Source organism: Callorhinus ursinus, unplaced genomic scaffold (genome assembly GCF_003265705.2).
Source record: "Callorhinus ursinus isolate GAN/ISIS: 27379988/994484 unplaced genomic scaffold, GSC_fseal_2.0 scaffold12, whole genome shotgun sequence".
NCBI lineage: Eukaryota > Metazoa > Chordata > Mammalia > Carnivora > Otariidae > Callorhinus > Callorhinus ursinus.
This window is the reverse complement of record NW_027397074.1, coordinates 78,574,996-78,591,414: the sequence shown is the minus strand read 5'-3', so window position 1 is coordinate 78,591,414 and position 16,419 is coordinate 78,574,996. Positions and strand designations below refer to the sequence as shown.

General features: G+C 45.9%; 1 long non-coding RNA gene across 1 annotated transcript; it reads right to left on the bottom strand.

The window, feature by feature from the left end:
- Positions 1 to 236: 236 nt before the first annotated feature.
- On the bottom strand, positions 237 to 14,569 carry LOC112810852 (uncharacterized). Its single transcript, XR_003204907.2, has 3 exons — positions 14,375 to 14,569; positions 12,835 to 12,917; positions 237 to 449 (listed from the first exon to the last, which is right to left on the bottom strand). It is a non-coding gene; the product is annotated as an uncharacterized lncRNA (long non-coding RNA).
- Positions 14,570 to 16,419: the final 1,850 nt, after the last annotated feature.

The window sequence follows — 16,419 nt, the reverse complement described above, 5'->3', positions numbered from 1 at the left end:
TATATAACAGATGTAAAAATGTCATCTACATTATAAGAAATGTCAGGAATTCTAGCTTCTGCGTGAGGGACAGAGTAACCCAAGCCTTTAGGAGAACAGTTTGTGAGTATAAAATAGAATAAAGACTGACCCGTTTGTAGGAGAATATCAGAGCAATTGTAGCAAAACAGCAAAATATCAAAGGAAAGAGGGCACTTTGAAGCAGCATAGGAAAAGAAAAAGGACACTCCACCCAATCAGGGTCCTTGCCTCTTTTATTGGACATTTGACCTTGGGCATTTAACAAAGCCTTTCCGCTTTAATTGTGAAATGGCAATGACACGTCTGCTGTCTGGAGTCAGGGGCTGGATCCGATTCTCTTTTCCACCTCTCAGTTCTGCATTTCCTTTGCACGGCTTTAACCTTTGATCTTGGCCTCACATTGTCCAAAAACTGCTCCGTTTCCCAAACTGCAGAATGATAAGCATGGATACAAAATCCTGCTACTAATTGTGTATGTAATTGCTGAGATTAAGTTCTGTGACTTAAAATTCTCTGACATTAAATCTAAAGCTCTCGATTTATTCCTTACTTCCACATAGTCTCTTATCTTGAACCTTAAGAGGAAGGCTTTAATCCTACCAGCTTTAAAGGAGGGCATGAAGCCCCGTTGGGTGCTTTGGCAGGGCAGTGAGCCCCAAGGGAGCACCACTGGGTGGCGCTGAAGATCCGGCTGTAGAAGGAGACCAGGGATAAAGCCGCACAAGTGTTAATTTCCTCTGGGTCTATTGGCTGGCACCAGGCTCCTATTTCCTTTTTTGTCAGGGATCTTGGGGATATCTTGGCTTGAATCTAATGCAAACAGTTCCTCTGCAGTGCTCAGCAGTTTGTACAGGGGGTCTTGGGCTTGGCAATAGTATCTCCAGGGGTTTATCACAAAATCATTCATGACCAGATGGTTCTGCCTCCTCCCAGAACCTTCCCTCAGTTCCCAGATCTGGGGCCTATCCTGTTTCTTCAGCCACTCATTCATTCAAGCATTTATTGCATGCTCTTACATATCAGGCATACAGCCAGGAGTGAGGTAGTTTGAGAGATCCTGGACATGAGATTTTTTTTTTTTTCTTAGTCTGCCATCAGCACCAAACCCAGGTATCGTGCATGAGGGTGACTGCTCAGGTCCTGCACTGAGAGGACCAGGTTGCTGGCAGCTGAGCTGTCTTTCCAGGAGGGAGCAGAGGCGGAAATATTGTGGTTCTTATACTTACAACTGGCCCATAACACCTCCTCCAGCACACACTATCTGCGTGAAGTCCATGTAACTTCTCTGCCCGCCCACCCCCATATCAAGCTGACCTTAGCACCTTCTTTTTCCCTTTAATGGAGCTACTGATATTTATTTTAGTTTAACTCTATTACAATGTAGTCTTTGGTTGTTTTAAATAAAAAGCCTAGGGAAGTGAACATACTCTGTATGAGATGAATGATAGAAATACCTTTGATAGATATACATTTGTCCAAACCCATAGGATATACACCAAAAGTGAACCCCAGTGTAAACTCTAGACGTTGGGTGATTATAATGTATCAATATAGGTTTATCAGTTGTAACAAACGAACCATTCCGGTGAGTGGCCTTGATAATGGGGGAGGCTCTGCATGTGTAGGGGCAGGGAGTATATTGGAAATCTCTGTACCTTCCTCTCAATTTTGTTGCAAGCCTAATAAAACTGCTCTAAAAAATAAGTCTTTTTTTAAAAAAAAGTCTATCGGGAATTCATTCATAATGGGAGAGTAAGTATTCAGCAATAAAAAGAAAGGAGCTATCAAGCTCTCACTGGAAAAACATGGAAGAACTTTATATGCATATTACAAAGGGAAACCAGCCAATCTGGAAAGGCTACATACTCTATGATTCCAACCCTATGACATCTGGAAAAGACAAAGCTATGGAGATGGTAAAAAGATCAGTGGTCATCAGGGGCTGGAGGAGAGGGAGGAAGAGATGCACACGTAGAGCAGAGGCGAGTTTTAGGGCAGTAGAACTCTTCTGTCTGATAATCTAACAGTGGATACATGTCATAGCCACAATTGTCAAAACCCATACAACATACAACCCAAGAATAAACCCTAATGTAAACAATAGACTTTAGTTACTAGTAATACATCAGTATTGACATATCAGTTGTAACTAATTGATTCAAGACGTTAGCAGTGGGGGAAACTGCAGAGGGAGTCAGGGTATACGGGAACTCCTTGTACTTTCTGAGCAAATTTGCTGTCAGCCTAAAACTGCTCCCAAAAAACCAGCCTGCTAATTTTTTTAAGTCTGTTTGGAAAGACCTCATATTTACATAGTGCTTTGCAGTTTTCAGATCAATCCACTTGATTCTCACAAGAGCACTGTAAGATGTAAAGGACTGGCATTGTCCCAAGTTTATAGATATGGGCATGAAGGGCAAGGGAATTAAGTGACTTCTCAGGTTCATGCAGCTAACTAAACAGCAGAGCAAGGACTTGAACCCATATCTTCTTGTTCCAGATCCAGACTGCTTTTCTCTATATCCTAAGTACTTGCAAGCAAGGAATTGATATCAGTCCTCTGCCCTCTCCAGTGATTATTCTTCTCTCTCCCAAGGTTTTGGAGTTCAATTTGATAGAGATATACACTAAATTACAGTTCAAGATTTCAGTCTATGGCTATTTGACACGATGTAATACAAGGATTTCATGTGTAAAACAGCATCTTTAACTTTTTTCATACCAATTCTTTTCTCCAGTGTCTTTTGAAATCTTGGCTTCCTCTCCACTTTAAGGATAATCCATTAGAACAAGAATGAAAGCAGAGATGCGCTAGAAGAAGCTGGGGGCATTTTTATAGAATATAACCCTGAGGATATGGGATTGCTCTCCTTAAACAGCCATAGCAGCTTGGGATGGGAGGTGAGCCTTCTGGGAGGCATCATGGTCCCAGAGCAAATCAGCATCCACGGGCGGACCCCGCAGAGCAAGTTTGCCAACAGCGACACCTTGTGGTAGTCAGAGTTAATAGCAGTAAAAGTCAGATGACACCCTCATTTGCTCTCTGGGGTATGGAAACCATACTAACTCCTCTGGAGACCGTGCAAACCTCCAGAATTCCTTGACGTGGTGGAGGAGGGGAGTGAAAATTCCCAAGAGAGGCATCTACTTTCAGCTAAGTAATCACTTAGACACTTGAGCAATACATTAGAAAAACAAAAGAGGGGACAGAGAGTGGGGACAGAGAAAGAAGGTGGTCATCTACAAAGGAGAGAGGCCTCAGAAGAAACCAAAGCTGCCAGCATCTTAATTTCTAACTCCAAGCCTCCAGAACTGTGGGAAGATCATTTCTGTTGTGGAAGCCCCCCAGTCTGTGATATTTTTTATGGCAGCCGTTAACAATCTCACAAAGGCATATTGTGGGCACTCAGGAAAGTGAAGGCAGAAGTGATTTATGCAATTAAAAATTCACAACTGTGTAAGTACTAGGAAGGGCACATAAAGGTTGCTGAGAACAAACAGTAACATGACCTGACCTAGTCTGGGACAACTTGGAGGGACGGTCTGAGGATGTGATATTTAGGTTGAGGCCGGAAGGAGTGGTGGCCACTGGCCAGGCGGAAGGGGTTAGAGGCTGGTAGAAAGCTTTCCACACTCAGAAGGAACAGCATGTGCAAAGGCCCTGGGGCAGTAAGGAGCACAGTGTGGTTTTGGATTTGAAAGGTGGTGCACAGAGAGGAAGAGGGAGAGTAGTTCTAGAAGAGGCTGGTGAGGCAGGCCAGAGGCTGACCAGGTAGGGCCTTTCAGGCCATGTCAAGGAGTTTGAAGTAAGGGCAATCCATTTTAAGTGCAGGAATGACAGGAACACCTTTGTGTGGCAACAAGATTCCCCCAGCTGCTGTGCAGAGGAGGTAAGGTGGGGTGGGGTGAGGCCAGGATGGATGTGGAGAGACCAGCAGTCCACAGGAGGCAAAGTAGGACACTGTGGCTTGAACTAGGGTGAGGAAAGCAGAGGCGAGTGGGCAATTCCAAGAGACATTTAGAAAGAGGCACAAAAAAGAAAAAACCAGATCCTTATCCTCAAAAATCTTACTCTTACTGAGCACAGAAAACCATAGGGAAGGTAGGAGTGGTAGTAGGTAAGGACAGGAATAAATAGGAAGAGGAAGAAGTAGAACCTGGTCTAATAAAACCCTGCAAGTGGGTTTTAAAAGGGAATTCTGAGAGATCATCTAAGACTTGGGGAAAGATGAAACTCAGGACTGTCCTGCTAACACCGCTGGTCTGATTATCTTACAAAATCCCCTCTGTAACACGGGAGCTGCCACACATATTGGTTCACCTCTGGAAATAATCATATTTTACATTAATAGTTTTGGCTTTCAGCTCATCTTCATGCACTTTCAGATCTGTGGGGTTTTTTTTTTTTCTATTTGACAGATTGCACTCTTGGTTGCCTTTTAATTATTGAATTGCTGTTCTTTATCTGCAGCCTCCGACTAGTAACCTTATTATAACAATTGCCCAAGACTCAGAACTGAACAGTGCACAATAAAAATCTAAAATAATGAAAATGCTTAAATTAAATAAAAATCTCTTAACAAGTAGCAGAGCAGACTGGAATGGATTGTATGAGTCACCGACTGTATGAGTGATTAATTTTGGAAGTTATATCAGCTAAAGAAAAGCATATTTTGATCTTAACATTCAATACGCAGGCCTAATACACTCATCACGGAGGCTGTGAGTGAAATAGCCTCATGCAGAGATTATTAACCTATAAATAACATCCTAATAGTCTGTTGGTATTTATGATTACTGTTTTAAAAAATATTTGCTAGGGACTTTTGTACTTGTTGCCTATTTCTTTGCACTGTCCAATACCCCTACGTGTTCTTAACTCTGTGCGTGCATGCGTGTGTGTGTGTGTGTTTGTGGTGTTGCAAGCTCACTAAAACTGCCATTCTGTGATAAACAGGTAGAAGCTGCTTCTCTCTTTTTTTTAAAGATTTTATTTATTTGAAAGAGAGAGTGTGAGCTCGAGTAGGGGGGACAGAGCCCGATTAGGGGGACAGAGGCAGAAGGACAAGCAGACTCCCTGCAGAGCGTGGAGCCTGATGCAGGGCTCAAGGATCCTGAGATCATGACCTGAGCCAAAACCAAGAGTCCGATGCTTAATGATGCTTATTTTTATAGAAGAGTACAAAAAGAAAGAAGTCTCATAGAACATTAAAGAAAATCTCAATTTTGTGACTTGAGGATGCAGAATGGTTTTATGAATAGAACTGGAGGGTTATGCTCTAAATTCCATTTCTCCTTTACCACAACAGCAAAAAGGAATCACGTGGCTAGAAAGTTGATGAGGCACTTTACAAAAGAGGAGATCAAATGGCCAATGATCACACTAAAAGTTACTTGACCTCTTTCGTAATCACCTTGAAATAAAATTACACCTTGAAATAAAAATGAGATACCATGACAGAATGGCTATAGTTAAAAAAGACTGATGATACCAGGCCATGATGAAGACTTGGAGCAAGGGGAACACTCCCACGTACCTGGTGGGGGTAAAACTGGTATAACCACATTAGAGAACTGTTCGATGAAATATCGAGAAACGATGAACATAGGCATACCCAACGTTTCTACTGATAGGGAGATCATTATATTAATTTTCTGTTGCTGCCATGACAAATTACCATGAACTCAGTGGCTTAAAACAACAGATGTATCATCTTATGAACTTCAAAGAAAATTTTGCTATCATAGAAAATCTCCTGAGTGATTAAGTACATCAAAAATGACCTATTACACCCATATCTGCCACTGGCTATGACGAAGGACCAAAAATGGGTCTCAAAGGGGAACTTCAGAAAATGATATTCTGAAAGACATTTTCCAGTGAATCATATCTGACATCTCTCTGAAGAATCAGGTGCAAATTTCTAGATATGTAGCGTCTTTGCTAAGTGTCTATTTCCATTCCCTGGGGGAAGGAGTGGTCTTTGTTGCTATCCCTAACTATTACTGTAAATTCTTATGTTGTATTATTTTTAAAGGGTAAAACCTTTAAATACTTTTTAAAATTTTTGTCATCTTATAGTTCTGTAGTTCAAAATGGCTCCTTTGGGTTAAAATCAAGGTGTTAGCAAGGCTGTGTTTCTTCTAGGGAAGGATCCTCAATCATTTCAGCTTCTGGAGGCTGCCCACAGTCCTTGGATGATGGTCCCAAATCCAGCAACAGTTGGGGGAATTCTCACAGTGCAGCACTCCGACCTTCTCTTCTGCCCCTTTTTCCACATTTAAACTCTTGTGATTACACTGGGCCCAGGCAGATCTTCTAGGTTAATCTTCCTATCTTAAGTTTAGTTGATGAGCAAATTTACTTTCATTTGCTACCTTAATTCCCCTTTGTCATGAAATGTAACATATTCATAGCTTCTGGGGATTAGGATGTAGACATCTTTGGGGGACTATTATTCTGCCTATCACAATGGCCAATGGCAATGCATGCACATGTGCATCCAAAAACATGTATAAGGATGTCTAGAGAAGTCTCTATTGGCCAAAAGCCAAAATAACCCAAATGTACATCAATGGTAGAAGAGATTGTTATATATTTTATATTGTGGTATGTTTATAAAACAGAATCCTTTACAGCAATGAAATAAGTAAGTCACAACTTCACGCTACAGTGAAAATGGACCTTACATAATGTTCAACAAGGAGGCAGCACAAAATAAAACCTATAACAGGATTCCATTTATGTAAAGTTTAAAAACAAGCAAACATGCCAATAATACCTCAATAAAGCTGAAAAAAAAAAAAAACCCAACTACAATAGGCAAACATGGCGCTAGAAGTCAAGGAAGTGGCTAGATTTAGGTAAGAAGAGGAAAGACAATGACTAAGAGAAGGGCTGGGCCTTCTGTTTGCTTCTGGACACTTCTGGATGCTTCTTGGTCATGTTCTAATTCTTGACCTGGGTGGTTACATGAGTGTGTTCACTTTATGAAAATTTATTGAGCTGTACAGGCAAGAAATGTATGCTTTTCCTATCTGTGTACGCCTCCATAGAAAGGTTTAAGACAATGACATGCTTGTGGTTCCCTTCCTTATTAAATATTTTTTACCCATTGCTGTCACCTGTCATGGGGCAGCCCGGTGGAAAGGCCCACATGGTGGAGTTTAGAAGCATGTGATCTACAGCACCCAGGAACAGCCACACCAGTGAGTTTCCAAGTGGCCCTCTGACTTTCCAGGGAAGACCAGAGCCTGCGGGAGACGTTGGGCCAGAGGCACCAGCTAAACCACTCCCGGATTCCTGACCTGCAGGAACTGTGAAAAAGTAGATGTTTGCTCTTTTCAATCCCTAAATGTTCAGGATAATTGGTTATTCAGCAACAGATCATCAATACAGGAACCATGCAGAACTGCTCCCCATTGGCAGAGATGTGTGGGAGGGGCTGGACTGGCATAGTTCACGTACCCTTGTGAAAGCAAGGGCCACGCTGATTGGAAAGTCAGCTCCTTGAAGACAGTTCTTCCCTGTCATGGGCTGCTAGGGACAAGTTTAGTGGGCAATCCACATTTTTTGGTCAAAGAGCAACAATCCCTGAGTTACAAAAGATGACAAAACAGTCATGGTGTGTCCTAACAGCCACATCTAGACATCTTGTCATGAATGTTGACAGCAGAGATAAAGCTTCTGTTGGCCAAGATTCCTACACCATCCAGATATGCATGCCAGGGCATGGATTCCTTTCCTGTGAGACTTCAAATGACCTCTTCTTTTCCTACAATTATGGCAACCAGTGTTTCCCTATTCAACCCCTATCACGGTTACTGAAGCCTTCCTCGGAGCGGTTGTCTTGAGGAATGCCTCCCAAGCGAGGGACACAGGTGGTGCGTTCTGGGAAGTCACACCTCCCCTCACCTGCTCCAAGCCCGGCCCACTCAGTCAAGTAACTGAAATCCGCCATTGGCTGCCATGTCTTCGCAGCAGCATCCCCTACAACCCCCCACCATGGAGGGGTGTGCAACCTCCTCCAGGCCAGCTTGTTCAAAGATTTTGTGGCTATGTGTCATTGGACCCAGCCACATGCTTTCACAAGGATGTCTCCAGCTACAGAGTACGTAGCATAGCACCCCGACTAGTTGGATAGCTTTTAGATGGCTCTTTTGCCTCATGCATCCTCTGTAGCATCACACACAATGGCAGGTTGGTCACACACACCCGTGAACTCATGTGAGGAGCCACAGTGAAGCATATGTATGCTTATTTCTATAGTTCACTCAGATGTGCTTTTTTATTTCCCATAACTGATATGCTCTACATTCATACCCCAATGCAAAACCATGAAGAGAAACACAATTAAAACTTAATCAGTGTGTATTTCACCAATTACTTTGCTATAAATGGTCTTTTTAAATATATCACCCACCTACTCTGTGGTGCAAAGCTCAGTTGTTCAGTTGTCCTCCACACCCTGTTCCCTTAAAGGATGGTTGTGTGGGAAGGTAGGCAGTATTCAGGGCCTTATGGTAGCAGAGGTTGGGGGGGGGTTACCTAGAACCTTCACTGAATCATTTCAGTCAAAAATATTGATCAAGCACCTACTATGTACCCGGCAGTGCTCCCAGTGCTGGATATACAACAATGAACAAAAGAAAGTCCTTGCCCACTGGCCTCTTTCAGCCCAACGCCAAGCTTCTGTCTGCCCTCCACCCAGCACTCTCCACATCCTCTCTTGGTCAGATGAGAACTCCAGATGCTCTGCTCTCCCTGAGCTGGCCCCTTCATCCAGCCACCTCCTCGGCCAATGCCTAGCAACTGCTTTTTGGTGCACAGGTGGGTCTTCAGCTGGGAACTGGCAGCCTCCTCTAAGATGGGCCAGAAGCCCAGGGTGACAGAAGCCCTTCACTTTGATATTCTCAGCTTCCCCCATAACTACCTGTTTCTCTACGTTTCTCTCCCCTGTCCTCCACCTACACACACACACACACACACACACACACACACACACACACACACACACACACACACACACACACCAGGGTCCTGACCCTAGGAAGGGCCGACAAGAATCTATATGATCTCAGGTCCTAGCTCGGTCTCCCCTTGCCCGTCATACCCTCCTTTTTAGCATCCGCTGGGATAGGTCTTCTCTCTGATGCAGACCTCCTTTTTCTAAAACCCACTCATCAACCAACTGGGTATGGCTCTCCACATGTTAGAGGAGGAGTCTGGGAATCTAGAAATCCCTGTTCTCTTTCCGCAACGGCCAGCTTTCCAGTCCCGGCTCTCGATTAAGAGAGATTTGATACCCAAAGTTCTGTTACCCCTTAGCTGTACCCCCCTTCTCCCTCCCTGGGGCAGTAAACTCCCTCAGACTTGGGGTAAGGGGTGGGGCGGAAAGAAATAAGACTTAAAGGAGAAATGAAAATAAGTCATATTTAACTTTTTCAAAATAAATATGATTCTGTTCTCAACTCAACCACCTACAACTCAGATGATTTTTGAACATTTTTAACACGCAAGTCCTCCCCACCACATCTGAACTTGGAGTGCCGTTCAGAGGGAGGTCCTGAGAGTTTAGCTGGCCGGCCAGCAGGGGGAAGCCACACGGGGAGTTGCTACTGAGCCCAGTGAAGATTTAGCACATTGATTTTTTCCCCCTTTATTTTCTCGAGGCACTGTGGTTTGTGATTGAGTGGGGAGGTTGGGGAGGACAGCCAAGGCTTTTAAAGGTGCCAATACTTTAGCAAGAAATAAGGAATAGTGGCTGTTAAAAGAGCCTAGATTCTCCACTCTACCCTCCTGTGCCTCATTTTTCTTTTCCTCTTTCTACTTTCTCAGATGACCCTGCCCGTCAGTGAGGTGATTCACAGCTTTGGCGAAGCAGAGAGAGGGAAGGACTAGGTGGGGGGCTCGGAGGGGGCGTCAGGAGGTTTGGGTCCCCGCACTGGGCTGGTGACCCCACCTGAGCATGCCGCTGCCAACCTGCCTTTATGTGCTCTTTCATTCCTGGGTCCATCGAATCTTTATAGAGTCTACTGTGCACCAGGCACTCTGCATGTGGTTGTGACAAAGTGGACGTGGGCCTGCCCTCAGGGAGCTTGCACTCTAGGAAGGCAATAACTAAGGAAGTGGCAAGAAATAAATAATGATGTGACTACAGGTCCTGAAAAGGGCCACAAAGGGAAACAGAAGCACGCCATGAAGGAGAATCACCCGGCAGGGGCTTCCCTCATTAGAGGGGAGTCAGGGAGAGGTGATGTTTCGGTGGGGGCCTGAGGGGTCACCTAACATGGAGGCGAGACCCAGATCACACCCACAGGAAGAGGGTGCCAAGAAAAACCAGAGATGAGGGGGAAGAGAGCTCAGGTCGACTCCTCAAACCCAACGGAACAGGTTTGGGAGCTACCTCGCATATTTTCTGTCAGGCTTACTCATTAGCATCAATCTGTTCACGTCTGCTAGTTCTTGAAAAAAAAATTTGAACTTTCTAAATGAAAAAAAATTTGTGAACGATGCTATAATTAGGATCTCAAATACTTCTTATAAGAAAAGTCAGAAAGCAGAGATCTTTGTGAAATTAACTCTCTTCTTCATTTTCATTGGGGGTAAAGACTCAAATTCTTTTACAGAAAAGAGGAAATGGAGGATGCCCTAAGATCTTTCTCATACAGTGGTACATTTCCCATCTTGTAGACTTTGAGCTTTTACCAACAAAGATCATTAAAGACACACAGCATGTCTGTGACTGTGGTCACAAACATTCTTTCCTTTCTTCCTATTCTCTATCTCAATGCCCATTTGTTCAGCAAATATTTACTGAACCACCTATCATATTCCAGACACCACTCCTGACCCTGCCAGGAACAGAACAGAACAGAACAGAACAAAACAGACTAAGTCCCTCTTATGAAGCTTATCTTTTGCCTGGGTGAGACAGTCAGTGAACCAACATACAATGGGTTTGTTAGCCTTAGGTGATAAATAAAGAAGAGAAATAAAGCAGAGAAAGGGGACAGAGAGCTATTCATGGGGGTCCAGGTTCCTACATAATACAGAGACAAAGATGATATTTGAGCAGAGACCTGGAAGACAGGAAAGGAAGAGTATTTCAGGCAGAGGGAACGGAAGATGCAAAGGCTCTGAGGTGGTGTGGTGTTTGATGTGTTCTAGAAACAGGATGCTGGTGTTGCTGGGTAGACTTAGAGGTCCCTTAGTTTGTGAACTCCCTGAGAAAAAAGTCTGGATGGAAGTGGTTTATTCTGGAGGTGATTTTATGAAGCACTAAGAGAGAATGGGGACGTGAAAGAGGGAAGGAAGGTAATCTACTAAGTGGGACATTCATGAGTGGACATGGGCCTGCCCTCAGGGAGCTTGCACTCTAGGAAGGCAATAACTAAGGAAATGGCAAGAAATAAATAATGATGTGACTACAGGTCCTGAAAAGGGCCACCACTGTGGGCTCCTGAGGTTCTCCCCTGCTAGGGATCTCTGAGACCATAAGGAATATGCCTCAGAACTGCCCCAGTGAGCAGTCAGGAAGCTAGGTATGTATCCAATTCCCGGCTCACTGATGAAGATGGCTTTTGGAACCTGCTCCTCACTGAGGTCACAGAATGCCTTCAGGCAGATACAGGTAGGCCACCCGAGCCTAGGGCCCCCGTCTGTGTCTGCAGTAACCTCGGGGCAACCCTGGGGATGTGGGCGGGGCATTGGCAGCTTCCGCTGGAGGGAATGGCAGAGATGAGATCAGAGAGGAGGTGGGGGTCCAAACCATGCCGGCCTGGTAGACCCAACATAAGAAATTTCAATTTTATTTTCAGCAAAATGGCAAGCATTTGGAGAGTTCAAGCAATATGATCTGATTTCCATTTTTAAACAAAAACAGTATGACTATTGTAGGAAGAACAAACAGGAAGGGAGCAAGCATGGGTGCAAGGAGACCAGTAGGAAGGCCTCTGCAATAATGTACGTAAGACAGGAGGGTAGCCAGATATAGGGCGGTAGCCGCCTGATGGTAAGATGTAGCTCACTCCTCCGTGTATTTTTCTTTCTTTATTTTTTTAGAGAAGGAAAGGGTGGGGAGGGGCAGAGGGAGAGGGAGAGACAGAATCTTAAGCAGGCTCCACGCCCAGCAGAAAGCCCAATGTGGGGCTCGATCTCACAACCTTGAGAATGACCTGAACCAAAATTAAGAGTCGGATCCTTAACCGACTGAACCAACCAGGTGCCCCTCCATGTATTTGGAAGGTAGAGCATAGAGAATTTGCTAATGGATTAAGTGTGGAGCATGAGAGAAAGAGAAGAGCTAGTTAAGACTATGGTTTCTGGCCTGAGAAATGGGGAAAACAGAACAGACACTGATGAGATGGGGGTGGGCTTCGGGAAGAACTTTGGACCTGCTATGTTTGGAATGCCTCCGAGTGGAAGATGTCTGAGTGGAGATGTGGATTAGGCAGTGGGACATGTGCCCCTGGAACTTAACTCATGACTCCGTGACCCCCCAGTGTGAGCCAATTCCCTCCTGGCCAGCCCAGAGTCTTCTCTATTTTGGCATGAAACTGCATGATGTCTTTAAATCTGGGCACTTCCATCCTCTCCCCGAACTTCTGAATTGGTACCATTTTTTTTTTTTTTTTTTTTTTGGTCCTCATACTCCTCTCCCTACTCCTAAATCAAAAGATGAACAGGTGACCAGGAAGTAGCCTATGCTTGGGGAATGACCATTTTAACGCCTTCATCTACCTTACTTCCATTAGTTCCTTTCCAGTATCTCCCCAGCTAAGGCAGAAATGCACCACAGCTTAAATAAATACCTCTCAGGGCTTTGGTCCACTTCTGGCTAACGCAGCAAGCCTCTGAGAACAAGTTTTCTCCGTACAGGTTTCCATCTTAGTACCTTGTATGGGAAGAGAGTGTTCAGAACAGTGGAAACAAGTTATTTTTCGCTAGAAAAATACACTGATGCTATCACATGGAATAAACAATCTTTAAAGCTCAGTGTCATCATATAGTAAAAGTTTACTTGTCTACATCACAGTCCATGTGGGTCAGGCATCTCTCCTGGTGGTTCTCTTCCATATGGTGACTCAAAGATCGAAGAGCCTTCCATTGTATGTCTCCTGTTGCAGAGCCCTTCACTTCCAGCACTTGGGACATTTATGGCCAGGTCTGCAAGTGGCATGTATATCACTTCTGCTCACATTCCATTGGCTGGAACTCAATCAGGCGGTTCCACCTATGGGCAAGTGAGGCTGACTCTGTCTACTCTCCCTACCAGCCCAGGGAGAAGTTGCAGCATTGGCCAGCATCTAGCCCATTCCTGACACAAAAGGCTTATCCCTGCCAGTAAATTAATGCATTGTCCTTATTCTTTTGTGAGTGGCATAGTGTTAAGTCAACTTTGCAATGAGTGGTTGCTCCCAGTGAACCAAAAAGACAAGTTTCTGAATCTGCAAAGTGGAGGACCAAACCATGCTGACCCCAAAGGGCAGTCAACCCGGGAAGATTCCTCCAACCACATCTCCTCCCGAACACTGCCCACCTGAGGCATCAGGAAAGGACCAGGTATACTACCTGGGCTCTGTTCAATACGCCAATGAAGTGTGACCTAAATTTACTTATTTCTAGCATTTCATCCAAATTCCCCAGTTCAGCTAGGTTTTACTGCTGTCACATGCTACCCCTGGCTAGGGAGGTAGCTGGGGAAGGGATTCAAGAAAGAACAAGGAAAAGAAAGAGAGGGAAAGGCTAGCAGAGAAGAGAAAAGCCTGTGAATGAGAAAGAAGAGGAGCTCCAGGCGAAAGTCACACAGGAGAGAAAGGCGTGGAGGAGCCAAAGAGCGAGAGGGCCAGAGCTTTCGAGAGGTGACACAAAGGTGGGGAGGAGAGCCGGCTGAGCAGAAAGGGAGCAGGGCGCCTTTAAGAGCCCCGGGGGGCGGCAGCCTGCGAAAGGGAGCTGTTACTACGCCGGCGCGCGCAGCTCTTTGGGCGCCCCGGAGCCCGAGCGCCCCCACTGGGGGAGCAGGACGCCCCGTCCTCCACCCGGGGGAGCGGGGAGAGCGGAGGAGGGGAGCGTGAAGGGGCGGGGAAGGAGGGGAAACAGAGACTCAGTCAGACGAGGGCCGGGCAAACTGCCCGTGCGGGAAAGAACAAGCGAGCCCCTTTGTGCTTGGCACGCGAGGTTTTGACCCCCTGAAGACACTCCAAGCTCCCACTTTGCAGTCCCCGTTTGGAATAAGCACATATAAAGACGACAGGAGCGAGGCTGGTCCTCCCTCCCCCCCCCCCCCCAGCTGCTCTGCTCCCCGCGCCCCTCAGGCCGTGACTGGGCGGACTTGAGCACACCTGGGCTTACCTGGTCGCACCTGCCGCTGGTCTCCGGCAGCGCAGGCTGCCCCCCACCCCCTGACTTTGGCCCGCTGTGCCAAAAAATCCCAGCGCTGGGAACGGGAGGCCGAGGAGTGCGAGGTGGGGTGGAGGGTGCAGGGGCTGTCATTCGGGAGCTCGGGAGAGGGCTGCCTGGAAGCAGCCACGGCCAAGGAACCAGCCACAAAAGATCAAACCCGCTTTCTGGTTTTCTCCTCTGAATGCTCGGCAACATTTTTCAGATTAGCAGACAGAGCATGTGCAGAAGAGATAGAGCCACTTAGGGGAAGCGCTGGGGCGGGGGGTGGAAATCAAGTCCAGGCACAGGTGGGGCTGGGCAGTGCTGAAGGCAACTCCCTTCAGGGCAATTTCCTCCCCCCACCCCTCGGTGGGCATTCTAGGTCTCCGAACTCAAGGGCCCGTTCACTCTTCCACTCCATCAAGGTCTGCCTCGATTTTGTTGTCTCTCTTCCTTTTGTTGGCTCTTTTGCGTTTCTTCTCCCTTGTTTTTCTTCTGTCTGGGCCACACGGGAGACTACTCGTGGAAGTTACTGAGTCTGCAGAGCATTTCATAATAGGATATCCCCAGGGCCATCCCAGATGAAGGCTTTCTTCTTCAGGCACCTTGGGGAACTTTCTTCTACTACCATCAAGCCTCCTCACCGCCAAATTCCACCCAAGTCTGTCCGTTAAAATGCACAATTTACTTTTCAGCTGTGTAAAGTAAGGGAAGAGAGCAGCTAACATACACAGTGTAGTTTTAAAGTAATAAGTTGGACACGACCAGCCACATAGGGAAACCACATCATCACATTAGCTACATCTGAACAGTGGTGGTAATGGTGTGCTCATTTCACCCAAATATCTCCTTGGGGGTTGAATGCCCTTTCCAGGTACCCCCAGTTATCACCCCATTTTGGATCCCTTTGGCCAGGTTCCCAGGATCTGGGGGAAGGCAATGAGTGGTTGCTGTCTCCCCTGCTTGCATTCCTGCCTCTTCAAGGCTTCCAACCCACACCCTGAAGTTCTCCGAGCTGTCCTGCTCTACCAAGCACCTACCAGGCTCTATTCTTAGAGATGTGTTCTTCCTTCTAGTTCTTGCTGTATGTCCCTCCTGTCTTTGCTCCCAAGGTTTCCTGGTGCTCCCTTCACTGGGATTCAGCTTATTTTAGTGGTTCTCTAGCCCGCTTTCTGGAATAACTACACTAGGAATTTCCCCTAGCTTGCCACAGCTCCAGCCCTTGGCCTTGGCCTTGGCAATACCGGCCAACCCTGGATGCCCTTGTTACCTTGACCGATTACCGCTCAGTAGGCTCCAGATGATGGCAAGTCCCAGCTGCGTTCTGCCTTATAAATAAACATTCTTAAGAAGTTAGGTCTTTTTGCTTCCCAGGAGATACTGCCTCATTTCTGAGCTCAATCTCAGACTGCACTCAGGATAGAACCACTGTGAAAAGTTTTGGAGCTAGCTTCCATAATTGGGATGTCTTTGAATCATAAAGTGCCTTCTAGACTCTCAGAGCTGGATTGGACTTTCGAGATCACCTTGTCCCATAGTTTCCAAAAGAGATGGGGAGGACTGACAGAACTGGATCATGCAATGATAGGAAACAGCGGACCCAAGCATCTGTAACATACTGGGCAGGTCACCTAGAAGAATGGCTCCAAGCCAGGCTGATCCCCAAAATCACAGGGGAGATGGACCCGTACGTTTCTGGTGGGCGCAAGCTTCCCTTCTCTACTGGGTTTCTCTAAAGGGCTCATTTAATTTCTTGAAATTCTTTGTCCACTTGTTCTTGTGAAGTTTTCCATCCCCTCTACCACTCCTTCAGTGGTTTTCTCCTCCCTATTTTCTCAGATTCTCTGCTTTTCCACCCACCAATTTGAGGCCCACACAAATACCGGAGAATAGCATGGACATTTCCATCACTTTATATTTACCACATGCCTTCATATCCATTCTCATTCATGCTGTTTCCTCAAGAAAACATCTTGATCGGTTTTTTGGCTATCCTGTGCCCAGCTGGCGCCCAC